Here is an 8920-nt window from a genome sequence, read left to right on the forward strand (position 1 = left end):
AGATCTGAATTAGCCAAAAGAAGGTTCTCATAACGAAGATTAAAATATTTATAAACTTCGCTCATTCAGACATTTTTGTTCTTAATTTTCAAACGGGTTATTGACGAGAAGCATTTTTGAAGAACAGATAAAGACATGTTTTAAATTTCGCTGAAAAAATGGTAATACAAAAAAAACGAGTATGCTCTAACTTTTGTATATTTTTAAACAACTATTGACAATTATAAGACCAATTTTCGTTTTAAATGGTAAAAATAAACTTTTTAGCACAATCAATCTGTAATATGACCAACAACACAACTAAAACGACCAAAGAATTAGTTTGACTCATACTATAATTGTTGTTATATAATGTTGACGCTGTAATACAATTTTAATATTCGAATTTGAATTCAATGACTATATACCGTTAAAATTGGTAAGCACAGCAAGATCAAAATCAGCGTTAAGGTGCTGAGCTTCTTAAGTCTGTAATTGCTACCATTAACTGCGTAGCAGTTTCCGGTTTAGAAAAGAAAACTAAGTGTTTTTGGACAAGTCGAAATTTTGAAATGTATTTCTTATATATTAAACAACAAAACAACGAAATGTAAAATGTACAGACATCTGCAGCGTTCGAAACTTGTTCTTTACAGGGTCCAACCGAAAACATATATTATTGGTTTAGAAGAATAAAATCCACATATTTTAAAATGCGCCCTAAGGCTGGATTTCATAACCACATACATACTTTTTTAAAAGAAAAATCATGAAAAATGCATGTTTTATTGTAAAACGTCTTCAAATGTATCAATATACTTGCTATATCATGCTCTACAAGCATACTAATTTTTAAAGCGGAATAGTTAACAGGTAATTAATAATTAATTAAGAGAATTAAGTCACCTTCGCCATAATGGTCGAGGTCGACTTAACTCTGCAAAATTGAATTTCGGCTTCGCCCAACGGTCGCGATAGTATTTATATATATATATATATATATATATACATTACATCAGACTGTCTATCTACGTGGTATATTAAAAGTGAGTATAAAGACGTTGGTGGCGAATGAACTTGGTTTCCAGCAGGACCTGAAATCGTGCTTCGCGCGAGTCTAGTCTCTTCAAACATTACCCAATTAACACCTACATTTTGTAAATGATAATGTAATATTATAATATGAAAATGAGTATGATATGCCTTAGTGAAATTAAGTCTAAATATGTTTGAAATTATCACTTTTTTGACAATGTTAAAATTCTAAATGGAGTTAAATATGCCATTAGCTAAATCGTTTACAATTTTAATAAAAAAATTATTAACGGCTTTATATAAGATGACTATGTTAGATTTTACATGGTATGATTGTCTATCATACACGTGCGATATGTTAGTGCAAGAATATGTGCCATTTAACCATAACCTCATTGTAACTCAGGAGTGATTGTTTCGTAAATGATCTCATGATATGTGTTGCAGATGTGTGAACGTTCATGTTTAATATATATTTTAACACATTACCTCATCATTTGTAATATATATCCGAAATATCGAATATATTAATATAGGCCTTCACTTGATTTTGCATTAAAGAGCATTTACATAGATTATAAGTGTAGTTCAATTAGCAACACTATTTGAATTAATCCGTACAATGCCATAGAGCTGAGACTAATAGTATGTGAAATGACATTGTGTTTCAATGGAATGTCCATTTATATCTCATTCTTCATTCGACGTGGCTATATAGTATTTAGCTTTATTATGTTAGTAAAATAAAACTTTAAACTAGTTAAATGATGTTGTTTGTATGTCCCTCGGTCTATACTGGGGGACATATTGTTTTTACCTTGTCTGTTTGTGTGTTGGTTTGTTTGCGACAAACTTTAAAGTTGGCCATAACTTTTTGCAATTTTGAAGATAGCAACTCGATATTTGGCATGCACGTGTATCCCATAGAGCTGCACATTTTGAGTGGTGAAAGGTCAAGGTCATCCTTCAAGGTCAAATATATGGGGGACATAGAGTTTCACGAGCACATCTTGTTTTTTAATATTATGAATGATATGAATATGTAACACGAACATGTGTTATATATAATATGTTATGACGAACTTACCAACTGTTTTAAAGTGTGCCCAGACTGTTTATTCAATAAACAGATGTTGATTTTACCGTATGTAAAGCTTAAAAGATCAAATTCCACAAGTCCGCAATAAAAGTACCGTTATATGCTTCTTTTTGTTACAGCCATGATATGTATCGACTTGTCATGATTCACAAACATACACAAACTGGATGTAAAATATTAATATATGTGGACATACTTGCTTGGATTATTTTAAACGTGGACATACAATGTGGACTTCATGGCAAAGAGTCCATCAATGGCATGTTTAATTATTTAGGTCATTTTATGTGAATTATATATATTATGCCAGCTGTTTTGTTATTAGGGCAGATTCCATTTACATAATACAAAGAATAACGGTATAATAAGGTGTTAATCTCAAGCATCTAGTCTTAATACAATGAATTATACGAAAAAACTATTTTTATTATTAACTTTGTGTTTATATAAACTATCCCTTTTTGCCAATTTAAATCTTAATTTCGAAAGTAATACGCAGATCTAAACGAGTTTATTATGAATGCAGTGAATACAGGATGAATGACATGTCATTATTTAATATAGAACGTGCACGAAGACCATCTCCTATTGTCGTAAAGCGAAACGCAGTACTTAACATACAATTGTGTTAGATTATTAAAAGGCACGTGCTGATGTGCAACCTTCTGAAACCTGATCAAGAACCCACCTCTATATGCAATCAAAAACAACCAATAGTCACATGATTGAACTGATCGGAAAGTACACGAAGGAAATCTTTGCCTTCAAGTACCTCGAACCGGAAATAAAAGTAAAAATCGCGTTGAAAAATCAGTAAGCTGATTAATAAGAACAAGGTTGGGGGCTAAATCATTTTCAGTTGAAACCGAAACTTATCTTCTTTATCAGGAAATAGTTTGACATCGTCGTGTAAGCTTACGTCTAGAATACGATACTCACGAATAGGAATAAAAAGTCATGTATAATCAAATCTTTTTAAGAAAATCTTCCGGTGGTGGCATTTTCTTGGTTTGCGTAGTAAATTCCACAACATAAAATTCAAACATGTAAAAGAAATAAAACTTAAAATGAAGATTGACATTCTTAGAAGTGTTCAATGTGATATTCTTTTGTCGTTGTATTGCCCTAATAAGATATAATTGCCGTTTTATGCATCCCATTAAATGTGAAGTTTTAATTTACAATATACATTTGATTGATCACTAAAGTGAACAGAATCATCAATACACTGGATTCACATATTGCATAGAAATAGTATGCTCAATTATGTATTTGTATACGTAAGTCTTATTGTAGTGATCATAATAATGATCTCATTCAGAGTCATTTTGACTTTGTTTTTTTGTGTGTGTACAATACGAAACAAACTTTACAATTTGTTGATATCATGACGTGTTCATGAAAAGATTTGTGTTGTTTAAATCGTCGATATTACCCCGCTATTACTCTAAGTTTTAGGACACTTAATAATTTGTTATCATAACCAAAAATGTAGATACTTTTTTTAATTCAGGTGTCCGAAAATTTAGAGACAAAAATACAGGTGTAAAATACATTCTTATAATATTGCGTTGATGATTGGATACGGGTATGCAATGTGCATTACGTCAATTGCCTAATAGCACGTGCTTGTAAAAAACACGCAGTATATTTTACATTTCTTTGATATTTATTAAACTTTAAGTTGTTGGATGAAACCATTGTCTATTACCGGTATACATAGCTATTTATACCCAAGAACGTAAATATAATAATCCATTGCCTTGAGGCATTTGTCGTCCACGTTTTATGCATATCAATGTCAGAATATAAACGCAACAGGGCAGAGTTCTGGTAAATCAGCATTTTAAAATACACAATCCGAAACTGCCCAGTGGGCATCCAACGTTGCTGCAACGTTGTATTTAGGTTGCATTCGAACGTTTCAGTTTGGTTGTACCAATGGTCTAAAAGAAAGTTTTCCCGACGTTTTTTCCAAACGTTGCTGCAACGTTGTATTTAGGTTGCATTAAAACGCAGTATTTTTAAATGCTATTTAAAATAATATGAAAATATATATAATATATAAATCTAAATATTTAAATAAAATAAATAATATATAAAAAACGCGCCCGCGCGGGAAGCGAACCCTTTCAACTTCCGATCGCTAGGCGGATATAAAAAAAACCGCGCCCGCGTGAGAAGCAGACCCACCAACTTCCGATCACTGCGGATACCTCATCCACTTCACCACGGAGACTGTTGAAAATTACAGACAAAAACGTTGACTATTAATATTTTTGGTTGAAACTTTGAAACTAGATTCTAACATTTTAATGCATAACACAACTAAAACAATATATTTTATCCGGCGATTTTGAGTTACAGTTCATCTTTAGCATCGTTAAGTTTAAGCAACTGATTTGTAAACTTAGAAAAATTGAATTTCTAAAATTTACAAGAAATCATATGCATGAACTGTATTATTATAAAGTACGATTCCTACTCGGGGAGCGTTTCATTATCCCCTCTGTAGACACCAAGTACTGGTTCTTTCTAGGAAACGGACTCGACAGTGTGCATATCTGCCGATAATACTCGAAAGAGCGGTTAGCAGTTAATGGTTTGTTTATTTTTTTATATTATTTAAAAAAAAAAGAATTAAAAAATACTACGTTTGAATGCAACCTAAATACAACGTTGCAGCAACGTTTGGAAACAAACGTCGGGAAAACTTTCATATACACCATTGTGACAACCAAACTGCAACGTTTGAATGCAACCTAAAAAAACAACGTTGCAGCAACGTTGGAAAAAAACGTCGGGAAAACTTTCATATACACCATTGTGACAACCAAACTGCAACGTTTGAATGCAACCTATATTACAACGTTGCAGCAACGTTAGAAAAAAAACGTCGGGGAAACTTTCATATACATCATATATATTGTGACAACCAAACTGCAACGTTTGAAGGCAACCTTAAGACAACGTTGCAGCAACGTTGGAAAAAAACGTTGCAGCAACGTTGGAAAAAAAACGTCGGGAAAACTTTCATATACACCATTGTGACAACCAAACTGCAACGTTTGATGAAACGTTCGGGTAATGTTTTGTATGCAACGTTCGGTAATGTTTGCCGACGTTGCGACCTAAATATTACGTTGCAGCAACGTTCGCACAACGTTTGATGCCCACTGAGTGTGGACGAAAACCAGTATGTCCGAATATTTGGAATAACGAAAATTTACTTATTTTGGCTAAAAACGGGCGTGTTCGAAATTGTTGAGTGTCCAAAAACTAAAGAATAGTTACGAGACTTGAATATAAATATTATGATGGAGTTTAAAGGTAAAGATAGCAGAAGCTAATTACACTTACCCCGGTAGTGTTCGTGTTTTCTGTAATTGTTCGTGCTGTTTAAAGGGGCCGTCCAACAGATTTTGGCATGTATTGAAGCTTGTCATTAAATGCTTTAAATGCGTTATATTGATAAATTTAAACATTTGAACAAAAAATCTCATGTAAAAAAAACAACAAGAATACAATTTAAAAAAAGGAAAAAACTTAACCTCAACAGGGCTCGAACCACTGACCCCTGGATTCCTGGAGAAAAAGTCTCCCGCCTAGACCACTCGACCATCCACGCTCATATAATGATGTTTTGAGCGGATGTATTTTATAGCTATATAAGCAATCCTCGTACATTCCCAACTTATCGTTTCGCGTCGATACGACGCTTTATCTGTTGGACAGCCCCTTTAATGCGAAAAGTTACTAGCTTGATGTAGTTTTAATTTCCAAATCAAGACCAACCAGTGCTTTAGAAGTGCAGAATCAGGTGACTTTGTGGGCATAACAATTGAACGGTAATGGATTTAAACACACCGGTATGTGCTGCTTTTCTTCAAATAACGTGGTTAAACAACTTTTCAGAAGTATTTCAAAAAGTGCATAAAAGACAATTGTATGCTGCACATGGCAATTTAAAATACATCAAAGTAACTTAATTTAATAAGCCAGTGTTCCTGGCCAAACGTTCGATGTGTTACGCATTTATCTACACGGCTATGCTGCACGCAACGTTCTAAAATCTTGAGATATAGGAACAAACTGCAAGAAAAACTGTCTTATGCACTAAAGATTTTTGCAAATGTATTTCAACACGATAAGTATTGATGCAAAGCATCAAAGGGCGTAGGGAATTTCAGTGAAAAGGCACTGAATGAAGTTACATGGAACGATTTTTTTCTACTGTTAATATTAATATATTGGCCGATTATTTTAAACAAAATAGAAAAAGATACTGGTATAACCATTATATATGATTTTGTGTTATAACCCCCAAATAACCATTATCTATGATGTTGTGTTATAACCCCAAATAACCATTATCTGTGATTTTGTGCTGTAACCCCCAAATATTTCATAATTCATTTTATTTACATTGGTTTCCTTTTTTTACTGGCATCCGAGTGCAGTTTTCATTAATGGAACAGAACTGTGTAGGTTTTAAAAATTGCGTGGGGTATTTTTTCGGTGGAATCCATTGTGGTATTCAGGTAAGTGTTGTTTTGTCAAAGTATGAATCAAATGTGATAATAAATAAAGAAGTTAAGGAAATTTAAGCAAAATGTTCAATTATCTAAGTGTAAAAGGGGCCATAATTATGTCAAAATGCTTGATCCAGTGGTCTGCTCTTGTTTATAGGTTGGGGTCATGTTGGTAAACAAGAATGCAACATATAAAAGCAATATGTCAAAGGATATAGGAAATATTTGGGGTAGTACGCAAACTTTAACAAACATTTATCAATAATATGCATATTCTAAGTATAAAAGGGGCAATAATTATGACAAAATGCTTCCTCACCTAACTCAGTCTCAGGCGCGGTATAACCTCATAAACTTCAAAGCTCTCTCACACACACATGCACAAGAAAAACTCAATTATGTCAATTTACGGATACCTTTTAGCAAAACCACTGAACGCAGCAAAATAGTATAATCATGTAATTCTCAAATTTTCTAAATATAGCATATTGTTATGCTGCAATCTTCACCATTCCCTCCAATTGAACTGCGTTATGCGAAAATGGATCATATATGCATCCAGCATAGCTTCTGATGGCCTGCACATGAGTACAGTCTATTCAATAGCTTCTCCTGGAAAGACTGTGCAGATGCGCTGGCTGCTCTGGATCTATGCTGGCTGCATATGACAAAAGACCCATTTTCGCATGATGCTGGTCAATTGAAATGGTACAAAGCTTAAGAGTCTGAATTTTAACAAACTCTAAAGCAAACTAATGTTAATTCAGACAATATTGATGAAAATAGGATTTTAATGAATGGCAACCGAAAATCAAACAAATAAGGGATAACAATTTAACCAAATACATTCAATTTATGATTTAATAAATTGGTTCTTCTATACAAATATATTGAAAACAAAATAGAGTACAACAAGAGCTGTCACCATAGGATGACTTATACCCCCTTTAAACGCATTGATAGAAGTTATGAGCATTTTTCGAAACCTAAACGCAGATTTTTAAACGCTTTGATAGAAGTTATGAGCATTTTTCGAAACCTAAACGCAGATTTTGAAACCTTAACACGGACCCTCAGTTCAAGGTCAAGGTCACAGGGGTCAGAATTTGTGTGCGTATGGAAAGGCCTTGTCCATATACACATGCATACCAAATATGAAGGTTATATCTCAAGGGACATAGGAGTTATGAGCATTTTTAGAAACCTAAACGCAGACCCTAAGTTCAAGGTCAAGGTCAAAGTGGTAAACATTTTTGTGCATATGGAAAGGCCTTGTCCATATACACATGCATACCAAATATGAAGGTTATACATGTATCTCAAGGGACACAGAAGTTATGAGCATTTTTCGAAACCTCAACGCAAAGTGTGACGGACAGACGGACGGATTCTTTCAAAAAAAAAAAAAAGGAAAAAAAAAAAAAAGGGAGGGTAGGGGGGGGGGGTAGGGGGGTGAGAGGGGGGTTTAATGTGGGGTGTGGTAATTTATTAGATGATGTTTAAAACAAGAGATGTGTTTGTCAGAAACACAATGCCCCCTATTGCGCTGCTTTGAATTTTTTTATTTTTTTTACCTTTGACCTTGAAGGATAACCTTGACCTTGAACTTCCACCACTCAAAATGTGCAGCTTCATGAGAACGCCGCTTTAATTTTTTTATTTTTTAAAAATTATATGCCCTCTATATGCCCTCTTTTGGGGGCATAAAAAATGACAAATATTGGACAAGAGGTTGATGATGGCTGTTTATTGCTCACATGTAATCACATTGTGATACTAGAGTGATCTAAGCTGGGAAATGTGTTTCACCATGTATAATAAGGAAGAACAAGTTATTATTGGGATCCCAATTTTTATCATTGGTTATCATTAAGAAAGACAACTCCTACAGCTGTCTACAATATGCTGTTATGGAATTATCTTGATTGTAAGAATCAAAAACTTGTCTGAACAACAGCTGTCAGAGGACAGCTCCTGGACTATTCGAGTGCTTGACAGTATAACGTAAGCCATCATGGGGAAATTGTTCATATTCAATAATTTATTAGACGATCTTTCAAAAAAATAAAAAAAGGAAAAAAAAATTGGGAGGGAAGGGGGGGGTAGGGGGGTGAGAGGGGGGTTTAATGTGGGGTGTGGTAATTTATTAGATGATGTTTAAAACAAGAGATGTGTTTGTCAGAAACACAATGCCCCCTATTGCGCTGCTTTGAATTTGTTTTTTTTTTACCTTTGACCTTGAAGGATAACCTTGACCTTGAACTTCCACCACTCA

The sequence above is a fragment of the Dreissena polymorpha genome, chromosome 9 (assembly GCF_020536995.1).
Source record: "Dreissena polymorpha isolate Duluth1 chromosome 9, UMN_Dpol_1.0, whole genome shotgun sequence".
NCBI classification, from domain to species: domain Eukaryota; kingdom Metazoa; phylum Mollusca; class Bivalvia; order Myida; family Dreissenidae; genus Dreissena; species Dreissena polymorpha.